General features: G+C 53.9%; 1 protein-coding gene across 2 annotated transcripts in view; it reads left to right on the plus strand.

Moving 5' to 3' along the window:
* The first annotated feature begins 3246 nt into the window (after window positions 1-3246).
* Window positions 3247-25436, plus strand: part of SNPH (syntaphilin) — a 38221-nt gene continuing 16031 nt past the window's right edge. For both annotated transcript variants that reach the window (XM_045574214.1, XM_045574216.1), the window contains exons 1-2: window positions 3247-3407; window positions 3689-3774. The gene's annotated coding sequence lies outside the window, so the exon portion shown is untranslated. The remainder of the gene's footprint in view (window positions 3408-3688; window positions 3775-25436) is intronic.

Below are 25436 nucleotides of genomic sequence, written 5' to 3' on the forward strand. Positions count from 1 at the left end.
AGAAGCTGAAACCGGTTTGGCTCAGTGGATAGAGTGTTGGCCTGCGGACTGAAAGGTCCTGGGTTCGATTCTGGTCAAGGGCATGTACCCTGGTTGCGAGCACATCCCCAGTCGGAGGTGTGCAAGAGGCAGCTGATCAATGTTTCTCTCTCATCGATATTTCTAACTTTCTATCCCTCTCTCTTTCTAAAAATCAATAAAATATATTTTAAAAATATGAAGGAAATTCAGAATATGCAGATGTATGTCATCATTGGAATTTCTGTATAGATTGCTCGATTTAATGCAGCAGCCGCCTGGAAGCAGTTGAAGGTCTGATCCCTTTCATAGACAAGCCAACCTCCCATTTCTTCTTTGTAAGTTCAGAATAATCATAGCCAGAGCTGGAAACGTATATGCTCACAGAAATACTAAGTTATAGCTGAGTAATAGTTTTAACTTAGCTGACTTGAATGTATAGCATGTACCATTTCCCTGACTTGAATGTTGCATTTAGAATACATTTAAAAAATATTATATGCCTTCAGGAAACATTCAAGGATGTTATTAAAAGGCTACTTTACATTGGAATATTTATTTTAAATTTATGGGACTAATTAATAATTAATACTTTTTTATTTCCCCACAGACAATAATTTACTTAGTTTCACATTTTTATTTCAGAGAGGAAGGAAGAGGGGAAGAGAGACAGGAACATCAATGATGAAAGAGAATCATTGATGGCTGCCTCCTACACGCCCCCCACTGGGGACTGAACCCACATCTGGGCATGTGCCCTTGACCGGAATTGAACCCGCCAGACCCTTCAGTCCATGGACTGTTGCTCTATCCACTGAGCCTAACCTGCTAGGGCCAGAGAATAGATTATTTGATTCAAATGCATATCATCCTTGATTTGAACTAGTGTCATGGTTTTCAATCGAATATCTTAATTGAAGAGTTATAAAATTCATCTTTGATTTAACTTATCTGAGTGGCTGTTAATCTATTTATAAGTCATTTAACCTTTTTGTTCCCTACTTAATGATTATTATAATCACCACTCATATGTCAGGAAAACTAAGTATGTTTCTCATGTTTAAAATATTAGCAGATATGTTGTCTGCAGCTGAATTCAAGTGAAGGTTACTAAAATAAATGTTCTTTTACTTGGTGTTTACTAAGCATTTCTTACATTAAAACATTTTTTTTTCTTATTTGGAGTTTGCTTGGAAGTTTTCATATAATGCTCTGTGAGCTCTGTAGTATACTGTAAAATGAAGCCTGTGATATTCTCTAAAATACTGTTATGCTACAAACTAAATTCTAAATGGCTTCTTTGAGTATATTAACCATAAGATTTAAATGTCAAATTGCCTTTTTAAAATTTAATATACAGAAATTTGACTTTTTCGTTTTGGTGCACAGTTCTATCCATTTTAACACATATATAGATTCCTGTAACCACCACCACAGGCAAGATGCCAACAGTATCATCAACCAAAAAAACTGCCTTATGCTGTCCCTTCCTAGTCTCAGCTTTCTCCCGTTCTAATTCCTGGCAACCACTCTACCACAGGATTATAGTTTTATTTTTTATTTTTTCGTTTTCATGTAAGTAGAATCATACAGTCTATAATCTTCTGGAGACTGGCTCATTTTACTCCCTGTAATGTCTTTGAGATGGGTCCAAGTTGTTACATGTAGCCCATAGTGCTGCTCAATTCTCAGTCATCTTTGCTTATTTCCTGTTGCTTTGCTTATGTTCTGTTGTTGAGAAAGGAGTGTCCATGTCTGGAGCTGTCATTGTGAATCTGTCTATTTCTCCTTTCAGTTCTGACAGTTGTCGCTTCATGTATTTTGAAACTCTTTTATTAGATGCGTTCACATGTGTAATTATTATGTCTTCCTGCTGAAGTGGCTCTTTTATTGCTGTACAATGGTTCTCTTTATCCCTAGTAATTTTCTTTGCTCTGAAGTCTTTCTTTTTTAAAATTGAAATATGATGGGCATACAATATCCTATCAGATTCAGGTGTACATTATAGTGATTCGATATTTACATATAGGGTATGTATACATATGCTTTGAGTAATTATAAAAGCAGTGTTTATTAAAACACATTTCATTTTGGAAATTGACCTATCAGCTGTTAAAGTGTGTATATATTTTTTGGTATACCTGTACGTTACAAAATGATCACTACAATGAGTTAGCATTGGTCACCAAAGTTATTACAATATTACTGACTGTATTTCCTTCCCCACGCTGTATATTATATCCCTATGACTTACTTATTTTATAACTGGAGTTTGTACCTTTTAATCCCCTCCACCTATTTCACTTATACCTCTATTCCTCCTCCCTCTGGTAATCATCAATTTGTTTCCTGTATCTATGAGTCTGTTTCTATTTTGGTTTGTTTGGTTTGTTTTTGAGATTACACATGTAAGTGAAATCTTATGGTATTTGTTGCTCTCTGCATGTAAAGTCCTTTACTTATACTAAGCTATCCAGCTTTCCTTTGATTAGCATTTGCATGGTATATCTTTTTCCATCTTTTACTTTTAGCCTATCTATCCTATATAATAAAGAGCCAATATGCAAATATACACCCTCATACCATAATGCCCTCACACAGTAACAGCTCAAACACTCAATACTGGGGAGAGAGGAATGGCGACCAGCCAAGCTGCAACCCAGGAGAGGGACAAGCCCCCTGCTCCACAGTCCCAGGAACCAGCAGCTGGGGCTGCGGCCTGGGAGAAGGACAAGCCACACACCCTGTGATCCTGGGCAGGCGCCAGCGCCTGCGGCTGCAGCCCTGGTGCAGCCAGCCCAGGCAAAGCCAGCCCCGGTCTTGGGTATCTGCGACCAGCAGGAGAAGGAAATCCTGGGTCCTGCATGCAGAGCGAGGCACAGGCAGTTAGGGGCTAGCAGGGGAGCAGTTAGGGGCAATCAGGCAGGTAGGCAGAGGTGCCAGGAAGCCAGTTTGGTGTCCTTCTCCCACGTTTCAGAGCAGAAAGCTGAGGCCCAGAGAGGCTAAGGGACTGTCCCAGGGTCACACAGCGCCCAGGGTCACACAGCCATTCAGTGAACCAGCGCCCTCTCCCGCGATGCCCCGCCGCCTGGGACAGGCCGGCGTGGAGGTGACCGAGGACGCACTCCGCGCTCCCGTGTCCGCCCCCACGCCCTGGGAGGGAGTCCGGCGCCCACTATCTCTTTAAGGAGGAGCGTGCAGACCGGCCGCTGACGCAGCTGCCGGCGAGCCGCCGACTGGCTCATCCTCCATCCACCGCGCCCTCCCGCCCCGCCCTCCGGCAGCCCAGCCCCGGCGAGCGAGCGCCCGGTCCGCCGCCTCCAGCAGGGGCTCCGGAGAGCAGGTCGGCGGCCCCGGCCGGGCAGCCGGAGCCATGGGAGCCTCCACAGGTGATGGCAGGGTCTCCGGGGACCTCTGCGCCCACCACCCCGCTGCGCCCGCCGCCCCCGGGGTGCTCGGTGCAGTGGGGGGAGGGGAGGCGCGCACCGCAGGGAGGAGCGGGCCGGGCGCCGGGGCCGGGCAGGCAGCGCGCCCTCTGGCTCCCTGGCTGAGGGGCCCCGCTGTCAGCGGGCAGCTGGGGGTTTCCCTGCCCGGCGTCCCCGCCCGCGCTCACCGCACCTGTCTGTCTGTCTGTCTGTCTGTCTGTCTTCTTCCCCCGCCGCCGCCGCAGGTTGCTGATCGCGGCCGGGCAGCTGCAGCAGCGACTGCAGAGGCGCTGCGCCAAGCCGGGCCGGAGCTGAGGGCGAGCGGACTCAGGTGAGGAGGCCGCGGGGCCGGGAGGGGCCCCTGCGCTGCACCGCAGCGGGCGGCGGGCGGGGGCCTCTCGCTGCGGTAGAATCCTCAGGGGGCACCGGCCGAGGAGGGGTTAACTGTGACTCATTCATCCCCTCCCTTCGTTCCCCTGCACCCTGCTAATGGCACCCACCACCGCGAAACCCACACCCCGGGAATGCCAATTGCAACGGGGAAGATGCCCACGATGGGCGATGGAGAGGACTCTGGGGACTGCCCCCATTGCCGTGGGTCTTCCTCTCCCGCATTTGGCAGACACGCTCTCCTCTTTCCTCTCGGAGGAGGAGCAGGGCTCCCCGGGGGGCGGAAGGAGGCTGGAACCCCACACCCAGCCCAAGGTCAAGTGCCAGTGACTGCCTCCTTCCCACATCCCCCCTGAGAGGCATCTGGGCCCTGCAGGAGGTCTGGAGGAAATGCCCGTGACCTCTAAGGCGGGAGGTCTTGGCCTCACTCTGCCTGGAGCTTCCTGGGTGGGATGCTTCCTCCTCCCTCTCCTCTCAGGGAGCTGGGCGGTTAGAGCGCCTGCTGGCCTGAGAGGCCCTGCAGGAGAGGGGGCCGGGGTCCACATGGCCTGTTCCCTCTGCCTTCTCTGCCCACCGGGTGGGGGGGGGGGGGCGGGGCGCGGGGGGATGAGCTGGAGTTGCTTCCCCCCAGAAAACGGTGATTTCTGCAGGCTGGTGGAGCAGGGAAAGTGCCAGAGATGGGGTTCTAGTCCTTAGCTTGCTAGTAGGCTACTAGTAGCCATTTTAAAATCCTTCAGGCGTGGGTGTCTGTCTGCTCGTCTGTTCATTGCAGGAGTTGGATTAGATGGTCTGTACAGTTTTAATATGCCACTCAGGCAGCTTTAAAGTGGCAGGAGATCCATCTCTTAAAGCAACCCGGGATTTAAACTCGAGTCTATGAAATAATTGGGGTTTTCCCCAGTTGATCCCGTTTGACTCCTGGCTTCTCAAGGGAAACCCTGACCTTGTGGGTCTCGTGGAACTGGGGGTGCCAGGCCGTCCTCGCTGACCATCCCTGTGCCATCCTTAGGGTGACCTTTGTCAAGTTCCTCCCCCTCCCCAAGCTTCAGTTTCCTCGTCTGTGAATCGGGAAGAAGGGTACGTATCTCAGAGGGTGGATGTTGGGATTAAAGGAAACCCTGCAATTGTACCTGTGCCTGGCACATAGTAGGTTTCGGAGACAGGGGACTTAGGGGATAGACGGGGGAGAAGGAAGAGGAGTAGCTGCTTTTCGTCCTCTTTTCTCCGCCTGGTACCCCCAGCCCACCCCAGCAGCCTCTTCTCCATCCCTGCTGATGGTGGCCCTGCCAGGGGGCTAATGATGCTGGAGTGCGTCAGGCTGCTGGGCCCAGGGCCTAGGAAGCAACATTCCCACTGCAAGGGCTATGACATCATTTTAGCGAAAGATGGTCCCAAAGAGGCATAGATGGTCCCAGCAGTGGGTTTGGAAAATCTTGGCATCTGAGGGCAGAGTCGCTAAGGGAACAGAGGCATCAGAATCGTGTGTGCCAGCAGGGGATGAGGCCGAAGGCTTCCTGGTTTCAAATGGGCCCCTGCTGCTCCCTTGTCCTCTCCGGAGACAAGGCAGTCAGTCCAGTTTTTAGTGTCCGTATTTTCTGTTCTTTGTCTTCTTCCCTGCTGTGATTTTTCAGGCTTGCACTTCCCCTTTCTTTCTCCAGCTTATTCCACAGATACCTCCTGCCTCTTGCTAGCATGATGAGGAAGGTGCCCCATGGGCTGGGGCGGGGATTTTGCTGCTGGCCCCTTTGGGTCAAAAGAAGTTGTGGTGCATCCATCTGCCCTGTTTCCTCCTGGCAGAGGCCCTGTCTTCTTCCTCTCTGTGTCCTCGGCCACTGGTCTGTGGCTAGGCACAACGTAGGTCTTCAGGAAGTTTGAGCAAATTATGTTCCTAAGCCAACTGGGTTAGGGAGGGAGAAGTTTTCAGAATGTGTTGATGGTCACCTTTAAGTACAGGGCATTGTGCCAGTTCCTGGTTGTCACTTCTGTTATTAATTCTGTTGTTATCGCTATTGCCAGTGGCCAACAGCTGTCTTACCTTCTCAAGTCAGGTTTAAAGGAGCTGGCTGTGCCCGGGAGAGTGGTGTCGCTGGCAAGCAGATGGTGCTAAGGTGACTATGAAGGGAAGAGGATTGGGAAGAGAGTGACTCCAGCCACTTGCTGTGTTTGTGGGGTAGAGGCAGATGAGAAGAGTCAAGTGAGCCAAAATGGGTGCAGGGTACAAAGCCAGGAGACCCAGGTCCCGGGTCTCATTCCACCAGCTCACTGAGTGACCTTGGGCCAATAATCACGCCTCCTCTCAAGATCTGGGTCTCCGGCTATAAAATGAGAGGACTGGACCACATGGTCCCCCAGGTCCTGACATTTTTAAGGGGATTTTGTTAAATAAAAATGAGAGCATTCTTGCTCTCAGTATCATTGATGGAGTACCAGCCCATTCCCTATCTCATGTCATCCACATAGAAAAGTTAACCCATTTGAGAGAGGCTGAGGCTGAGGCTTAGAGAGATTGACTTGCCTACGATTGCACAGCTGGAAGGCGCAGAACTATTATCTGACACCAGGTCCACCTGACTCCAAAGAGCATACCCTTGCAAAAGTCTCACTGCCCTGAGTCAGACCCGCTGTCATCGCTGTGAGCGTGTGTACGCTGCACGTGCACACAGTGGTTTGGAGATGGGAGAAGCATCTCCCTGAAGGGATTACTGCAGAGGGCGTGCCGGGCCGAAGCGTGCTTACCTCGGTGCGGAGACGTCTTCCTTGCACTGTGCACTCTGCTAAGTTGGTGGGTGGCAGGTGCCCTTTACCACGGAGAATGGCTCGGAATGAATGGCCGTCACGACAGACACCCTCTTTGAGCGCTTCCTGTGTGCTATGTTGTTCCCCTCAGAAAACCCCATTCTCTAGGCACCCCAATGTTACCCACTTCACAGCGAGAAAGTCAGGGCGGACCCGCAAAGGGTCTTGCCCGGAGTTACACAGCAGATTTGTTGTGAAACCTGAGCAGGTGGAGCTGGAAGTGCGCTGTCCGGGGAGTCAAAGAGCTGCTTTTAGTCCGTGCCCGCTCATTGACGGAGGAGCTGTGGGTAAGCCAGTTTCCCTCTGAATGTCGGTGCTCCCCTCCCACAAAAGGACTGGCTGAGTCTGCCGGCTGTAAGAGACCCAAATGCCACCTTGTCCCAGAATAGGAGTGAAGGGGATTCCTTGTCTGGAGGACGTTAATCGGCATCTGTTATTTATTAGCCCCCGGGGTAAGTGCAGGGGCTACAGGAAAGAGGAAGAGTTGATCTTCAGTTGTTAGAAGCTGACAGAGGAGACAAGTATCTAAACATGTGGGTGATGCGCCGTCTGGGGACGTGAGGATACTGACAGGGGCTGTGATGGGCCTGGGAGGGGGAGGGATGGTCTTTTCTACTCGGAGGCCAGGAAAGCATCGGAGAGCTGATACCATTGTCATCTCCTTATTTCCGGCATTGAGTTTATGCAAGAGGAGGAGGAGGAGGAGGAGGAGGAGGAGGAGGAGGAGGAGGAGGGGAATGATAAATCTACCCAGCTTAGGATATTTCCAAACAATTTTAAAGTCTTATTGGCTCTTGATCCCAACAACCCACAGAGTAGCCACAGCCACCTGAGGGACCGCTCAAGCCCACTGTGTGGCGCACTCCTTGGGGCTGCCCACGTGCCCTGGGTGGGCCTGAAGCTCCCCTCCTCAGGTGCTTATGGAGGCAGGACTCTGGCATTCCTCTTGGGAAGCCTGTCAGGTGCCCACAACCGTGCAACAGCGTTGGGGAATCTTCCTCCCAGATACCATTCCTGCTGTCTGCCGCACCTAACCCCTGGAGAGGTAAAGGCGTTTACCCACGATCCCTCAGCAAGCCTGGGGTCCTAACTCTGGCCTAGCGGAATGGCATTTCTCAGCTGCATGCAGTCACTCTGCATCCAGGTCACCAGGGGCCTGAGGGGCCGTGTCTCCATCTGACGGGCAGCTCACACAGAGGGAAGGTTCGGTGCAGGTGAAATGAAGCTCGGGCTGAGGGCCCCGGAGAGGGAGAGGCCGGTGTCCCCTCCGCGGCTTTGCACCTCTTCATAGACGGATATTCACAAAGCTCTTGTCACATGCTCAGCGCTGTCCTCTGAACCGAGGTGCTGAGTCAGCCAAGAGGGAGAGTCTGGGAAGCAGTGGAAAGAGCCAGCGCGGAGCTGGGAGACGCACCTCGCTCTGCCAGCAGCTCCCTGGGTGGCCGAGGCGAGGCCCTTTGCTTCTCCACACCTGCAGAACGAGACAATTCAGCCGCGCTCTCTTCTGTTCTGTAGCCACTCTGGGGGGCACAGGAGTGGATGGGATACAGATCGCTGTAACCCGAGGACGAGTGAGATAAATATAACAAGAGGCGAGAACAAGCGCTCTGTCGGTCTGCTGAGGGCCGGGGCTGGGGAGAGGCTCAGTTAAAAGCCGCCTCTCCGGTGATGGGACGGGATGCGATGCCGATAAAGAGGCTGGGGGTTTTAAGCCACAGGAGTCGCCGAAGCAGCCTGTCATCCTGGGACAGGAGGCTTCAGGGCACAGCAGCGGACCCCGGACTTAGATTTCAGACATCGGTACGTGTGGGAGTCTGAGCTAGGCCGGCCAATGCTGTAGTCTGCCATCTGCGGACATTCAAAGGGCAGTGAGAGTTCTGTGTACTATCGCCATCCCGCAGTGAGAGAAAGTGCATTTTAACACTTCCAGCTCCCATGAGCGAAGGCCGCATCATATCAGGGGAGAAAGGGCTTCTTCAAACTGAGTGCATTTTGTTTTACTAAGCACGGCGCTGCCCATTAACGTTGCCGCAGACGCGTGTCCTTGTGTTTGACTCGAGTCAGGCTGCTTGGGTTCAAATCCCGGCCACGTTACTCGTTCTCTCAGATCCTCTGCTTCCGCATCTGTAAAATAGGGGAATGGTGCCATCCGCCTCGTAAGGCCATTGGGAGGTCTGAAAGCCACAGTAAAACAAGTGAAGCACAGGACCTCCAGCCCAGGTGTGTACAGAGGCAAACCGGGTCGGGCAGCGTGGGGGCTATGGCAAATGGAAAGGCGTTTGAAGCTTGCAAGAGGCAGCTGCCAGCCGGCTCCTGGGCCCTGTGTTGCCAGATCTTCTGATTCATAAACAGAAATCTGGATGTTCCTTCTTCATGACATCTCTTGATTTTTCAAATGTGGTCGACATGTTTAAGTGCACATTCTAACAGGCGTCTTCAAACTACGGCCCTCGGGCCACATGCGGCCCGCAGAGGAGTCTGATCCGGCCCGCCAGGTTTTTTGGGCAGTGAGCGCAGCCGAGGTGTTATAGTAGGAATTAGTAGTTCATATAGTCCGGCCCTCCAGCTCTCTGAGGGACCGTGATCTGGCCCCCACTTTAAAAAGTTTGAGGACCCCTGTAGATGTGAGTGTGTGGGCCATCCGTGCGTGTCCTGCGATGTCCGGTGCCAGGTGCCCTCACTAACGCTCCATGGCTGTGAGCTGAGCGTGAGGTGGAGGAGGGAGGCGAGGCTGGAAGGGCGACCCTGGCCCGGGCACGCCTGTCTGAAGGTGGGGGACTCGTTACTCTGGCAGCTTGTGGCCTTCGGCGTCCAGAGCCCTGTGTGTGTCCCTTCCCTCTGGGCAGCACTGTCAGGATCGAGTCTCCGGGGACCAGGCCTCCACACACCTCTGTGTCCCCTTGACGTTGGCACTAGCCGGGCTTCCCTCCCCCTGGTCTTTGGAGCTTGGTCGGCAGCCTCAGAAGAGGGGACTTGGCGGGCGGCCTGCGGAGCCTGGCAGGGGAGCCGCCTGGAGAGGTGGCATAAAGAGAGGCGCTGGCAGCTCCTCGGTGGGAGGGGCGGTTCCTGGCCTGGGAAGCCCGGCTGGCCTTGAGGCCGAGGCTCTGCCGCCTTCTGCCGGGGTCGTGGTGAGGGCTGGACAGGAAGCAGTCTCTCCGTACGTGCACGGCGCTGCCACGCGGCTGCCACGGGGGCGATGTCGGGATCTGGTCGTGGAGGAAGCCGAGCGTGCTCCGAGAACGGCCTCAGAGGAGCTCCGGATCAGCGGGAGGAACCCCACCGACAGGCTGCAGGGCGCTCTGGGATTCGGGTGGGAACCTCTGTGACAGCTTCTCTTTTGCGGCTCCCGTTAATCAGATACTCATCAGGCACCTTCCGTGGCGAGGCGTGACCCCGGCCTCTATGGGGAAATGCAAAGAAGCATTTATAGTGTATCCGTTCGTCCCACCAGAATGCCGGGGTATCTGCTCCAAGGCCGGCACCGAGGTGCGGTCCCCGCCCTCGGGGAGCCGCTCGGCCTGATAGAAAAATGGCGCCTGGCTCAGAGGAATGGTAGTAACAGCGGCCCTTTGATTGCGGGCCTTCCGAATGCTAGGTACCCGCCACAGCACCTGTGTGAGAGGTGGATCTGGGGATTGCTGGCTGGTACCTGGGCCTACAGTCCCCTGAGCCCACTCCCTTCTGAAAGCCCTTCTCCTCCCCCGGAGGGGGCGCCGCCGAGGGCTCTGTGCCTGCGGGAGGAGGAGCCTCGGGTGGGCTAGGACTGGCAGGACATGGTCATGGTAAGGAATCCCAGAGGTCAGCATCCAGGTGAAGAAAACCAGGGTCCAGATCTAGATGGCGGCAGGCCCCTTGCCGTGAGTGGTGGAGATCAGAAAGCCCAGACTTCACAGGCTGCCATCTCGGTCTCTACATGGACTTCCTTTGTGACGTCCCTCTGGGCGAGTCACTTGTTTCCTCGGCAGTAAGAACAGGCATCATAATCATAGCTCCAGCCTCTTCGGGCAACGCCGGCAAGAGAGTTAAGCCAGATTAGAAGCCCCACATGTGCAGAACCCCCTGCACGGGGTCCAGCTCACAGTAGGCGCTTAATAAACACCACACCTTTCCCTCTAACTTCCCAAAGACCCAATGCAGCCCTCTCTGGAGGTATCCAGACTGGGCCTGAGGGATGTCGGAGAAATGGAGCTTCAAGCAGATGTTGGGCTTCAAAATGTTCAGAGTCTCCCCTCCCCCAGATTCCTGGGATTCTGGGAAGACTTGGCTCAGATCTCATTAGTCCGTTATTAGAAATCAGCTGGGGTTTGGCGTGGATGTGTGTTCAGCACAGATAAAGACAGATTCTGCTGGAGACATGCGTTCATGGAAGGCTCCTCCCCGAGGTGGCAAGGCTAGAAGCGAAATCAGGCCCAGGAAGAGCTCCGAGAGGCCCTGTGAGGGCAGAAGGGAGCTCGCTGGGGCGTTTGGGGCGTTTGGGGCACATGGCTAAATGCTCAGGTTGAATTTGGGGAAGCTGCACCATGACTGATAGAATGGACTGCCCAGGACAAGGACTGGGTTTGCTTTCCCTCTGAATCCCAGGCCCAGCACGGCCAGGCCCACAGGAAGTGCTCTGGGGAGGGAACGTGAGCAGAGAAAAAGTAGCCTCGGGTCCCTAGCAGACAGAATCCTGGGGTGAGACTCTTAAGTATTCCCAGAGGCCAGGTGGCGGCTTCATACTCCACACACGTGTGTGTGCCTGGCATCCCACGTAAGACTCACCTGCTTGCCGCTGCTCTTTCCCCTTCCTCTCCTCCTTGTTGAGCTACTAGGGGCCCAGTGCATGAATTCTTGCACCTTGAAAGGAACTGTGGGCCACGAGGCTGCGGTGGGCTCAGGGGCAGGTCTCAGCCCATCCTCCGCGCCCTGGCCTGGTCCCTCCCACCCTCCCCTCCCCTGTCTGCCAGCAGCCCTGCTCCCCCACCACCGCTCCCACATGATGACTGTGCCGAGCGATCAGGACTGGTGCCGGGTGCGAGCAGTGGCTCTGGCGCCAGCAGTGCGTGCTAGCGCCAGGCGGTACTATGGCATGGGGGAGCAAAGGATTTTCCGTAACCACCAGAGGCTCACCCCGGTGACAGCGACTGGCACCCTGCCTTGGTCTGGTGCCCCAACTCACCTGCTCCATCATTCAGCTGCAGCCAACACCCGCCATGTTCTGCACTCACCCCCTGGTGATCAGTGCACATCATAGCGACCCGTTTTTCGGTTGTTCCGTGCTTTGGTCTATTTGCATATTGGGCTTTTATATATATCGATAGTCAACACACAACAAGCTGCACATATTTGAAGTGTACAGTTTGGCTAGTTTTTACATGGCATCTAACCCACAGAGCCCTCATCACAATTAATAATGAACGCATCCATCAGCCCCCACGTTTCCTCTTGCCCCTTTAAGTTCCTCCCTCTTATGCCATTCCCTCCCCCACCACCCAGCAACTATGACTATAGACTATTTGGCATTTTCTAGAATCTTATAGAAACAGAATCGTCCAGTATGCACGCCTTTTTTGGTCTGGCATCTTTCACTCGGCATAATTGTTTTCAGATTTCATGTTGTTGTGTATATCAATAGCATATTCCTTTTTATTGCTGTGTGGTATTCTATTGCATGGAAGGATAAACCTTGATTTGTTTATCTCTTCATTTGTTGGACATTTGTTTTGTTTTTCCCCCAGGTTTTTTGTGTTTGGAAATAAAGCTGCAGGAAGCATTTGTGTGTGAGTTGTTGTGTGGGCATATATTTCCCTATTCTCTTGGGTGAATAGCTAGGCATGGAATGGCTGAATTACTCGGTAAATATATACTTAACCTTTTAAGAAACTGCCCCAATAGTTCCCACGTGGTCGTAGCATTTTACGTTCCCCTCATCAGTGTGCGAGGCTCTGCCCTCCCCTCCTCGCCAGCGCTGGGTACGGCCAGTCTTTTTAACGTTCACCATCCTAACAGGTGTGGGGTCCTGTCTCCTTGAGGCTTTAATTTGCATTTTCCAGTGAGTAATGATGTTGAGCATCTTTTGTGTTTGTCATTCCTCTACCTTTATTGGTGACGCGTCTGTTTAAATATTTTCCCCACCTTTAAATCTTTAATTGTTGCGTTGTTGGTCATCTTATTATTGGGTTGTAACCGTTCTTTATGCATTCTGGATACAAGTTCTTTATCAAGTATGTATTTTGCAAATATCTTCTCCCAGTCTGTGTCTTGCCATGGAGAGCCCTGTGGGAGCCTCAGACTCAGTGTACATGTGTGTGCACGTGTGACTGTGTAGGTGGGAAGGAGGGACTGGCTTCCTGTGAGAGTCCTGCTTCTGGATTCAGCTCTTCTCCATGAACAGGAAAGACAGCACTGAGAGAGCAGGCCCAGGACTCGGTCCCTGGATTTCTCTTCTTCCTGTGGCCCAAGCAAGTCAGGTCACTCTTCTGAGCTTCTCTCCCTTTGCCTGTAAAATGGGCACATGGTGCCTTCCTGTGGGTGAGAGGCCGGGGCAGACCCCTCTAGTGGACCTTCCCAACTTCAAGCACCATCTATGGCCACCAAAGGCCCGGGAGGGGAGACACATGTTTGTTAAAGGTTTATGGAGCTCCACGCCGGCTGGGTCTGGGGATGTGTGGCTGAACCAGCGCTGGGCAGCCTTCTCTGCTGTGCTCTGGGCTGTGCAGAGCCTGGTGAGGGCATCTCCACCCTCTGCACGGCCGTCACAGCTCACCAGCAGCACCGCCGCTTTGAGGGCCTTAGAAACCCTCAGAGACGGAAGCTCGTGGTCCCAGGCGGGGTGTGTGTAAACAGCCTGTGTCCTGTGTGTGAGAAGGGCTGCGGAAAGAGCGTGTGTGGGCCCCATGGAGGAGCCCCGCCCGCTGTCTCCAGCGAAGCTGTGCTCGGCGCCCGGGCCGGCGCTGGGCTTTGGGAGGAAGTGGGCAGGAGCTTGGAAGGGCTTTCTAGGCCGAGGGCACCAGACGGGCAAAGCACAGAGTGAGCTCGGGGAAGACGCTGAGGAGGTCGTGTGATGGGAGCAAAGCTCGCAGGGCAGGCAGGGGTCAGGCTGTCACAACAGTTGTGTGTGGGGGGGGTGGGGGGTAGAAGGGGGGAAGACGTATCTCCATTTTATAAGTGGGGCCCCTGAAGTACCAAGAGATGGAGCGTGCCCTGGGCCTGTGCGCCAGAGGCCCACGCCGCCGTGCTGTCTGCCGTGTCCGGGGCGATGGACGGTGGGGCTCTCCCTGCACAGTGGGTGGGGTCTCAGCCTCCCGGGGCATCTGCTTGGTCCCCCCTCCTTCAGCGGCGTGTGCGAGGCCCCGGTTCTCCGGCCAGCGCTTTCTCAGCACCGGGAAGACTCTGAGGCGCAATGCCCACTTCCCTCTCGGCCTCGCAGGCCAGTGGCCCAGGCGGTGCTGCTCACAGCGCACGGCCAGAGCTGCCGCGGCCACGCCGGCTCCTCGTCTGCTTCAGGCCGGCTCTGCGGCCGCCCTGGAGCCACATGGGGCTCCGTTGTTAGGGGAGAAGGGGACTGGGCACCGAGTGGACAGTGACTAGTGCCCGTCACCCCAACCTGCCCAGGGCCTGGGAATCACCACGGTGCTCTCCCCTCCCACGTCCCCACCACCCATCCCTGGGCCCTGAGAGTCTGCCTCCGGATCTCCCTCCACTCCGACTTTGCTTCTCTCACTCCTCCTCTTCTCCCCTTTGAGCGATGCCTCTCGTCTCTTCCCAGCCCATTCTCAGCAGGGCTGGCACAGGGTTTCCGACCTTGTCCTTGCCCGCCCAGAACCTTTTTCTGGGGGCTCACATGGCACTGCCAGCCTCCCTCCTGCTCCCCTGCTGCCCCCACACTGTCTGGTCTACCGACACCCCTTGTCCCCCTCCCTCTTCGGGCCTCTGCGTGCTCACCCCTGCCCCTGCCTTGAATCTGGCGTCTCCTCCGCAGACAGCTCTGCATCCACCTTCCTCCCCTGAGTGTGGCACAGAGATTCTGCCCTCGGGCCCTGCCCTCCCTGGCCACGGCTTCAATTACAGGGGCTGCGGGGGAGGCCCACCCAGCGGACACTTGGTAAATATTGACTGAGACTGGCCTGCCAGAGCCGCCGCGCAGATAAGTGTGTGATTACAGAGGGAAGGAGCTCCGGGAGCCGCTCTCAGTCTGAGCCGGCTCTATCCAGGAGGCCGGTCTCCCCCAGCCAGAGCCGGGAGACACACAGAGCCCTCACCTCGGTGAAGCCTTGTGTTTGAGCTTGAGCTCCTTGCCTTTTAGGAGGCAGGACTGCGTGCCAACGGTCTTGTCAAGGGAAGGCACAGCCGATGTGCCGTGTTATGGGAGCATTGTCCCCCTCAGCCCAAGCATTGGCAGCATCTTCTTACTCTCTGACCCTATTCATCTCCCGGGACCCCTCCTGAGGAAATCATTCTGAACACAGAAACACACTTACGCACAGATCTGTTACAGTGTTCTTTTTGGCAGGGAGAAAGTCTGAATGGTCAGCAGAGGGGGGGGACGCTAACAGTGATGGACCATGGAATGAAATATTATGGAGCCCCTAAAACACTTTTTATAAAGCATATGCCATATTGTGGGCAGTTCCTTGCCCATGCTACACTTTGTAAAGACCCAGGAAAGACCATAGGAAACTAACACATACACACACACACAAGAAAATCTTGCACACCCCCCACTGGGGATGTGCCCGAAACCAAGGTACATGCCCCCGAACCTGGGACCTTTCAGTCCGCAGGCAGACGCTCTATCCACTGAGCCAAACCAGTTTCGGCTATATTTATTTTATTTTATTTTTTTATATATATTTTATTGATTTTTTACAGATAGGAAGGGAGAGAGATAGAGAGCCAGAAACGTCGATGAAAGAGAAACATCGACCAGCCGCCTCCTGCACACCCCCCACCGGGGATGTGCCCGCAGCCAACGTACATGTCCCCAATCGGAATCGAACCTGGAACCTTTCAGTCCACAGACCGACGCTCTACCACTGAGCCAAACCAATTTCGGCTATATTTAACATTTTTAAAATACCCAGTCAGTGGGCACAGACAACAGGGGGATGAGGGCATGAGTGTGTGTGTTGGGGGGAGGGTGGGTAATGGGGGGATAAGGACATATATGTAACCCCTTAATCAATAAAGAAATTTTTAAAAAAGACACCCAGTCAGCGCTGAGGGAGCACATTCTCGTTCGTGACGCTCTCGGGATGAATTATTCACGTGTCTCTGGGCCTGTGTGTGGCATCAGGGAGGGGAGCTCGTGTCCGTGGGTGGCGTGTGCCAGGCTCCTCACAGGCCCTGCTTTTCAGGTGTGGAGGCTAAAGCTCATGCTCGGGCTGCTTAGAACTAGGTGTCCCGGGTCCTGCTCTGCCCACCCCCCAGGGGCCCCGGGATTGTGAAGATCTCGCTGCTCCGGGCAGGGCAGGCGGGAGGGACACCTGAGAGCACTGCCGCCCGCAGAGCCGTGCCCGCTTACCTTACAGGGCGGCGGTGTTTGCCCAGCGGTGCTCGCTGCTGAACCTCTCCAGCCGGAAGGCTTTTCCTGACCAGGAAGTCCCCCTCAGCCCAAGTCCGAGTCTGTGTCCCCACCTTCTTCTGCATCCCAGCACCCCGAATTCAGCACTGCACGCCTAGGGCTTGAGTCCCAGTTCTACACTGACTGACCTGGTGCCACGCTGCCCGCCCTCAGACCCTCTCCCTCTCGGAGGGGGTTGACTAGACAAGTGATTCCGAACTCCAGTGCTAGGCAGCTCCCAAACAGCCCGGGGTAAGCTCAGGAGGTGCTGGCACAGGAGCTTGAACTCCTTGCCTTTTAGGAGGCAGGACTGAGTGCCAATGGTCTTGTCAAGGGAAGGCACAGCAGAAGTGCCCGTGTTATGGGGGAGCATTGTCAACGGCAGCTCAACCCTTTAGGGAAGCAGTTGGCAGCATCTTCTTACTTTCTGACCCTCTCCGCCTCCTGGGGAGGCTCTGCTGGGCCTCACCCGGCTCTGCCCCAGGCTGCAGGGTCTCTGGGTTAAGACAAGCTAGAAACCTGGGCTCATTCAAAAAGGGAATCTCTCCATGTGCAAATGAGAGCTACAGTTAACAAACATGCACACGCAGGAGAGGACTGTGGGCTGCCAGCGTGACCTCCGGAGGCGCCCACCTCTGAGGTCACCCGGCCTGGCCCCTCTGCTGCCTGGACTCCTGGTACTGATCCTGCGGGAGGTGTCGCTGGGCAGAATGAGGCCAGGCCTGGGAGAGCGGGAGGTCAGTCAGCCGAGGAGGAGGAGGCCCTAGACGGGCTCTCCTGTGCCCGGGCCCGCCCTGGGCAAACACACAGGCCCTGGAAGGCCCGTCCTGCTGCTGCCAGGGCCTCTCGCCCAGCCTGTGGGTCGTGGTGCGCTGGACGCTGTGCTCAGCAGCTTGGGCTCCCTTTCTGGTCTGGTCAGTGACTGGCCTCATGTGCACATAGGAAATTGTCCCTGAGCGTGACTGGCCTGAGGCACAGACTCCCAGCCGGACCCAGGAGTGTCTGCCCCGGGCTCACACGCCCTCGGCGGCGACTGTCGTGCACAGTGGCACACAAACACAGCTCCACATTCTGAGTGCCCGTCTGTGTACTGGGTGGGTGTGCTCAGCTCCGTCCGTTCCCACCCTTGGTCGCAGTTGTGTTCTATAAAGCCGCTGCGAACCCTGAGCTAGTGAGTACTGAGCCCGTGCCCCTGAGGGAGAGGACAGGGCTGGGCTCCTCTGAGCCTTCGGTCACAGCCGATCGACCCATAACCTTGTTTTGTGTGTGTTTCCGTGTAAAGACACCTTCCCCATAGATGGCGGGTTCACTCACATCAAACTCGAGCCAGCAGCCCTACCATTCACACCTGAACGGGGCTTATCGGACACACGTTTCCCTGCCGGGCACAGGCTCCTTCTGTGCTGGGGACACTGGAAGCATTTCGGCACTACGTAGGCTTGGGCCAGTGGTCGGCAAACCTCGGCTCGAGAGCCACATGCGGCTCTTTGGCCCCTTGAGTGCGGCTCTTCCACAAAACACCACGTGTGGGCGCGCACGTGCAGTGCGATGGAAACTTCGCAGCCCGTGCACAGAAGTCGGTTTTCGGCCTGGCGCGTCTATTTTGAAGAAGTGGTTCTAACGCCGAGCCACACTCAAGGGGCCAAAGAGCCCCATGTGGCTCGCGAGCCGCGGTTTGCCGACCAGTGGCCTGGGCCATTTTAATCAGCAAAATCAACAAGAAGCACAGACGTGTGTCACACGGCATGAGCAGGCTGCCAGAGGAAGGACTGGAGGTGGGACAGGAAGGTCACCCTGTTCCACCTCGGATGTTCCCTCGGCTCGGCACTCGTCCGAGGAGGGCTGTGCGGGGCTGTGAGCTCAGACCGGAGGGTCACAGACGGTTTCGGGGAGTAGGTGAACTCACAGGAACAGAACCCGCGTGGCAGGAGTTCCAGCTGTGTGTCCCGCATCCTCTCCACGGCTGCTGTCAGGACCTGGGGTTGGGGCGGAACTGACCGGCGTTTCTGAGTGCGGGTGTCACTTCGAGGGGCAGCTGCATCCGTTCCCAGCTCCGCCCTCCTACTTGCCGTGTGCCCTCGTCCAAGTTCACGGTCTCCGCAGCCTGAGCTTCCTCGGAGGTAAAATAGAGAGGACACACTCTGGCCGAGGGGGCGTCCTAACGGGGAACTGAGAGAACTGAGTGGCACACAGACAGCACCTGGCAGTACGCCGATCAGCTGGCGGGTCGCAGCCGTGGTGCTTTCCTGTAAGATGCAGTGACTAGGAGCTTAGCACTCCAGGCCTGCGAGAGGCTGACGTTTCAGATGCCTGAAACCCTCCGGTTCCTAATCTGGAAGGAGAGACCGGCCACCTGAATAGAATACTTGCCGAAACCGGTTTGGCTCTGTGGATAGAGCGTTGGTCTGTGGACTGAAAGGTCCCGGGTTCAATTCCGGTCAAGGGCATGTACATTGGTTGCGGGCATATTCCCGATGTGGGGTGTGCAGGAGGCAGCTGGTCGATGTTTCTCATTGATGTTTCTGGCTCTCTATCCCTCTCCTTTCCTCGCTGAAAAAAAAAAAAAACAACAATAAAATATAAAAAATAATAAATAAATAAATAAATAAACAAACAAACAAAATAAATAGAATACTGTATGAAAAAGACTATAATAAGCCCTGGCCAGGTTGCTCAGTAGATAGAGTGTCAGCTTGCGGACTGAAGGGTTCCGGGTTTTATTCCAGTCAAAAGCACATGCCCGGGTTGTGGGCTCGATCCCCAGAAGGGGTTGTGCAGGAGGCAGCCGATCAATGATTCTCTCTCATCATGGATGTTTCTATCTCTCTCTCTCTCCCCCTTCCTCTCTGAAGTCAATAAAAATATTTTAAAATAATGATGATAATAATAATTAAAAAGACTATCATAAGCCCTGGCCTGATGGCTCAGTTGGTTGGAGCTCACCCTGTACACCAAAAGGTTTGATCCCTGGGCCAGGGTGCGTATGGAAGGCAACCGATCCCCGATGATGTTTCTCTCTCACATTGATGTTTCTCTCGCGGGCGTGCTCTCCCCCTTCCTCTCTTTTTAAAGTCAGTAACATATCCCTGGGTGAGGATTTAAACAAAAGAAGATAATAATAAAACTAGAGGTCCAGCGCACAGAATTGTGCATGGGTAGGGGCCCTAGGCCTAGCCTGCTATCAGGGCCATCTTCCCCTCATTCGCCAGTCCCCAGTCCCGCCCCACCGCCGACGCCCACCCCAGTTCCCCATGGTTCCCCATTGGCCATCCAGCCATCAGAGCCGATTGGCTGAGGGGAGGGACCAAGAGGTGGTCAATGTACCTCATAGCGGCTGGTAGATGGGTTGTTCTGGTCCTTATGCCATTATGGCCGCTGGCCTTTTATTACATAGGATTAACAAAGTGCTACAAAGCTTTCTTGTCCCCTTTTCTATTTACTGAGATGCTCGCACTTGTTTGGTTGGTGACGTTGGTGAGTGTAGGCCTATGTGTTTATTCAGCAAATATCTATTGAAGGCCTGTGGTGTACGAGGCGCTGGTGTGGGCGCTGGAATAAAGAACAAAATGGGAAGGTATCCTCACCTTTCTGGAGCTTATATGTCAGAGACAATAAGCAACGTAATTCGTAAATACATTAGCTGCTGCTAAGGCCTGGGGGGGGAATGAAGCATGGGAAGAAAGAGGGGGAATTAGGGTTGCGAATTAGATAAAGTGGTCAAGGGAGGGTCCCTGAGAAGGTGGCATTGGAGCAAGGGCCGGAAGGGAGAGACTGCAAGGATTGGAGGTGGAACAGGAAGTGCGAAGGCCCAGAGTGGGGTGTGCACCGAGGCAGCGTGAATGCGGGGAGTGGTGGGCGGGGTCAGAGAGAGAAGGACTCTCGTCACTTTGGCTTCTGTTCCAATCCCAGAGCTTTCGCTCTCCCTTCACCGTGAGAACAAGATCAACCCCTGGGAAAGGTTTTGAGCAGAGGAGTGACATCGCATTCTGAAGGATCCCTGACTAATGCACAGAGGCCGTAGGGGTGAGACTGTGGCATTAACCAGGAGAGAGGTGGTGGCATGGGCCAGGGAGGGGGCAGTCAGGTGCGGGTGGCGTCACATTCACATCAGGAGTTCATGTTTTGGACATAGTCATCTCAGGACGCTCTGTGTGATCGAAGTGGCAATGCCCGGAAGATCTGTTGGTGAGCAGGCAGTGATTGGGTTGTGATTTTTGTGGATGTCAATAGACCTACGTAGGTATAAATGGCTCTGGAGTCAAGGACTCCTGAGATACCAACTATTAGAATATTTCAGATTGAGAATTTGGAGTGGGATAAGGACATGGTATATATGAAGACATTAAGAATAAGACTGTGTCCAGGTGAATAAACAATCATCACTGCTCACAGAGTGCTTTCCATGTGCCAGGTCATTGCTAGGCATTTAGCATGTGTCGTCACGAATTAGGCATATTTGAGCCCAAAGCCTGATTTCTTTCTATGAGGTTCGCTGTCCACTCTGTGAAAAAGGGCTTTTTAAATAGGACATAGTCCTAGGCCTGGGGTCGGCAAACTTATTAGACCACAGAGCCAAATATTAACAGTATAACGATTGAAATTTCTTTTGAGAGCCACATTTTTTAAACTTAAACTTCTTCTAACGCCACTTCTTCAAAATAGACTCGCCCAGACCGTGGCATTTTGTGGAAGAGCCACACTCAAGGGACCAAAGAGCCGCATGTGGCTCACGAGCTGCAGTTGCTCATGAGCCGCAGTTTGCCGACCACAATCCTAGCCAGTTTGGCTCAGTGGATAGAGTGTCCATGCAGACCAAAGGATCCTGGGTTCAACTCCAGTCAAGGACATGCACCTCAGTTGCAGGCTTCTTCCCAACCCGGGCTCTGGTCGGGGCTCCTGCAGGAGGCAACCAATCAACATTTCTCTGTCTTTCCTTCTCTCTTCCACTCTCTCTAAAAATCAATGGGAAAATATCCTCAGGTGAGGATTTAAAATAAATAAATAGGACATGGATATTTACAGAATCTCCCTTTTAAAACATTTTGAAATGTTCGCTTTAGCCAAATGAAGGCATGGGGCAGCCTGAGAGAAGGCTTCTCAGGAGAGGGTTTACAATGACCCACCTCTGCCAGCCAGCCTGAGCCGTGCAGGAGCTGTGGAGGCCCTGGAGCTTAGTGAAGGCAAACGGATTCAGCTTGACGTGGAACGTGCTGTTGGAAATCAGCCGGACAGGAGCCGGCTGCTCAGGATGGCAGGACGCTGCAGCTGGAGGAAGAAAGAGGGTCTGGGAGGGAGGCGAATGGCTGCATGGGGTCTGCATGGCTCCCAGGCTAAAGCGGAAACGGTCGGATGAGCTAGGCTTGTATCTCCGTGCAGAGCCCCCGGGAACGTCAAGGAGACGGAGGAGACATGCCTCCCGCCAGGAGCAGTGCCCAGAGTGGCTGGTGGGACTGGAGTCAGCGAGCTCTCAGCCTGGCGTCCCTGCTCCTGCAGCTCGCGCTGCGGCCTTTGGCAAGTCCTCCATGTGCTGCTTAGCAAAGGTGGCAGTTAGACTAGATTGTTACGAAATGCCAGGAGAGGGAGAGGGGAGGGGAAGGGAGGAGGAAATGAATCTGATGAGAGAGGAGATGAGTGACAGTATGAAGGAGTGAGTTTATGTGGCTCCCTGTTTTGGATTCCCAGGAACACAGAGCGGTCTGCTTTCAGGTGAGCCAGGCATGGTCTCCATGGAAAGGGGCAGCGGTCCAGGCAGATCAGACACATCGCCACTTGTGCCCTGTGTCCTACAGGTCCTCACCCTCACGTCAGCAAAGCACAGCGCACACGGGGCCATGGCACACAGGGGGCCCCTAGATGAACTCTGAGGGCGTCATCTCGCCTCTATTTTATGACCCACCTTGCAGGTTCCCCATAGGCAGACCTCTCCCCCTTCAGCAAATCCCGTGCAAAAATATTTCTTTTATTTTTATTTTATTTTTTCTTATTCTTAATTGATCTAAAAGATCTCTTTTTTATTTTTTTATTAAGGTATTATATGTATACATATCTTTCCATTGCCCTCCCCATTCCCATACATGCCCTCCCGCCCCCCCAGATTTTTTGTCCATTGGTTTTGCTTATATGCATGTATACAAGTCCTTCTGTTTATCTCTTATCTCCCCCATATCTCCCTACCCTCCCCACTGTAATTTAACAGTCTGTTTCTTTTACTGTCTCTGTATCTATCTTTTTGTTCATCAGTTTATAATGTTCTTTATTATCCATAAATGAGTGAGGTCATGTGGTGTTTCTCTTTCATTGACTGGCTTATTTCACTCACCTTGATGTCCTCCAATTCCATCCAGGTTGCTGCAAATGATGAGAATTCCTTCTTTTTTATGGCAGCATAGTATTCCATTGTGTAGATGTACCATAGTTTTTTGATCCAATCATCTGCTGATGGGCATCTAGGCTGTTTCCAAATTCTAGCTATTGTAAATTGTGCTGCTATGAACATAGGGGTGCATATTTCCTTTCTGATTGGTGTTTCTGGTCAAAAATATTTCTTTTAGCATTACCTTTAGGGAGGGCTTTCTTTCTCTTAAAACACTGGTCCAGCCGAAACCAGTTTGGCTCAGTGGATAGAGCATCGGCCTGCAGACTGAAAGGTCCTGGGTTCAATTCCGGTCAAGGGCATGTACCTTGGTTGTGGGCACATCCCCAGTAGGGGGTGTGCAAGAGGCAGCTGATCGATGATTCTCTCTCATCGATGTTTCTAACTCTCTATCACTCTCTCTTCCTCTCTGTGAAAAATCAATAAAATATATTTTTTAAAAAAACAAACACTGGTCCACTTTCCATTCTCCCTTAACCAAGGAAGCGTGAGCTTGGGCACAATTTCTCTTTCTGCGTCGGATGCCAGGAGGCTCGGAGTCAGATCTGAGCCTGTCACTGTGCCAGGCTTGTGTCTGTGGTCAGGCTGCGGATTCCCGTCCTCCGGGCCCGGGTTTCACGTGTGTTTTATTACTGGTCCTTTGTGAGCTGCCTTACAGGTGGTGAGGCTTCTCCTGTCTCAGCTCCAGGTTTTCCCTCCGTGACATCTCTACTCAGAAAGCTGCCCTTTATTCTCCCCCCCCCCCCAATTTTATTGATTAAGGTATTACGTGTGTCCATATCTCCCCATTGCCCCACCCCACCCCACTCCCATACATGCCCTCACCTCCCAGGGTCTTGCGTCCATTGGTTATGCTTATATGCCTGCTTACAAGTCCTCCAGTTGATCTCTTACCTCCTCTCTTCTAACCCCCTCCCCCAGCCTTCCCGCTGTAATTGGACAGTCTGTTCGATGCTTCTCTGTTCTTATTTTATGGAGCTTTTGCCTGGATTCAGATGCAAGTGAGGGGCGGGGCTGTGGTGCAGGCTCTGACCCCACTCGCTGTGCGACCCCAGACAAACCACGCACTCTCTAGGTTTCTGTTTCCCTCCTGAAATGAGGGACAGTGACGAGTCTACCCACGAGGCTTTCCATCTTAGAATTCTGAGGGTGTGTCAGCCCTGGTTGGTGCCTGGGATGAAAGCAGGGAGGGCACCGACTCAAGGATCCTAAGAACCAGGACAGGGATCTGGGGAGAAGGAGAATCCATAGACATGGAGGCCCCATGCTCTCTTCTTCCCATGATGCTTCAGAGCTGGAACTCAGGAGCAGGTGGAGGAGCCAGGCTGAGGCTTGACAGCTCTATCAGCCAGGAGGCCCAGGGAAGCAAATGCTGCGGCCAAGGTCGCTGAAGGCCTCCATCTGCCAGGAGCCGCTGGCCAGGCAGCTGCCCGGCGGGCCAGCCCACGGTCCCTCTGCTCCCCACCCCTCCCCTCGGCTGTCTGCGGAGAGACAGCCCTAGCGTAGAGCTGGGTGGTGGGAGGATGGAGACCAGTGTCCCACCTGCTGCTGCTCCCCATACAGGAGGCCTGCCAGTCACTGCCCTGGAGAGCCGCCTCCGCGCTTGGCCTGGCAGAAGGTGCCAGGAATTTCAGAGCTAGTCCCGGGCCTGGTCTGACTCACCCTGAGGGCCAAAGCCAGTACTATCGCTGAAAAAAGGAGAGATCCCCTTCAAGAGGTGGTAGTAGAAGGCCAGGCGGTGTGGCTCAGTGGTTAAGCGTTGGCCTGTGAACCAGGGGGTCATGGTTCTATTCCCAGTTGAGGCACATGCCTGGGTTGTGGGCTTGAACTCCATTAGGGGGTGTGCAGGAGGCAGGTAATCAATGATTCTCATCATTGATGTTTCTATCTCTCTGTCTCCCCCTTCCTCTCTGAAATCAATAAAACTAAAATTATTTTTAAAAGAGGTGGTAGTAGTAATAGCAAGAAGTGTCCAGTCTTTCAGTTGTCCAAGAACGTCCCCCGTCCCTCCATTCCCTGCCTTGGCTGCATCCCGAAGAGGCGGGCAGGGTCGGGAGGTGATTCCCACTGAACACGTGAGGCAGCTGAGACCGAAGAGGTTAAGGCCCGGGGACACCAAAGGGGGCCGTGTGGTGTGGCTCAGGGGAGCTGAGGGTCCCTCGGAGGTGGCCTCGCCCACGACCTGGGCTGAAAACTGGGCTGCAGCAGCTGCTGGGAGAATGGGGGATGGCCGAGGCCGGTTTGGCTCAGTGGATAGAGCGTTGGCCTGTAGAGTGAAGGGTCCCGGGTTTGATTCCGGTCAAGGGCATGTGTCGTGATTGCGGGCACATCCCCGGTGGGGGGTGTGCAGGAGGCAGCCAATCGGTGTTTCTGGATGTTTCTAACTCTCTATTCCTCTCCCTTCCTTTCTGTAAAAACTCAATAAAATACATATTTTTTTAAAAAAAGAAAAAAAAAAAAGAATGGGGACGGTGGTCCTTGCATGAGGGCTTCTCCCTGGCCCGCTGGCTGATTCTGGGAGGAGCGGGAGAAGACATGAAGAATCTCTGTCACAGCCTCCGTGCCCTGCTTACCCCTGTTTCCGTGGGGTCTGGTTTTATGGAAGCTTGGGGAGGTCAGGACATAGGGATATAGCCCCCTCATCTCACCGTGGCCTGAGAGTCCCCTGGGCAGGTAGATTTTGTCTCTTTTATGCAGCAAAATGGTATGTGTCCCAGATCTCTCGTTTCGTGAGACCTTCATGATGCAGTGGGAATGCAGGTGCTCATGACCTGGACGTCCAAGGTCTGACTTGAGTGATCTTACAGCCTCTGCAGCTTCGGGTTTCCCGTGGGTCCGATGGAGCGGTCTCTGCCTGGCCTCCCTCCACAGGGAGCGTGTGAGGACCAGATGG

This window comes from Pipistrellus kuhlii, unplaced genomic scaffold (assembly GCF_014108245.1).
Source record: "Pipistrellus kuhlii isolate mPipKuh1 unplaced genomic scaffold, mPipKuh1.p scaffold_m20_p_6, whole genome shotgun sequence".
Classification (NCBI taxonomy): domain Eukaryota; kingdom Metazoa; phylum Chordata; class Mammalia; order Chiroptera; family Vespertilionidae; genus Pipistrellus; species Pipistrellus kuhlii.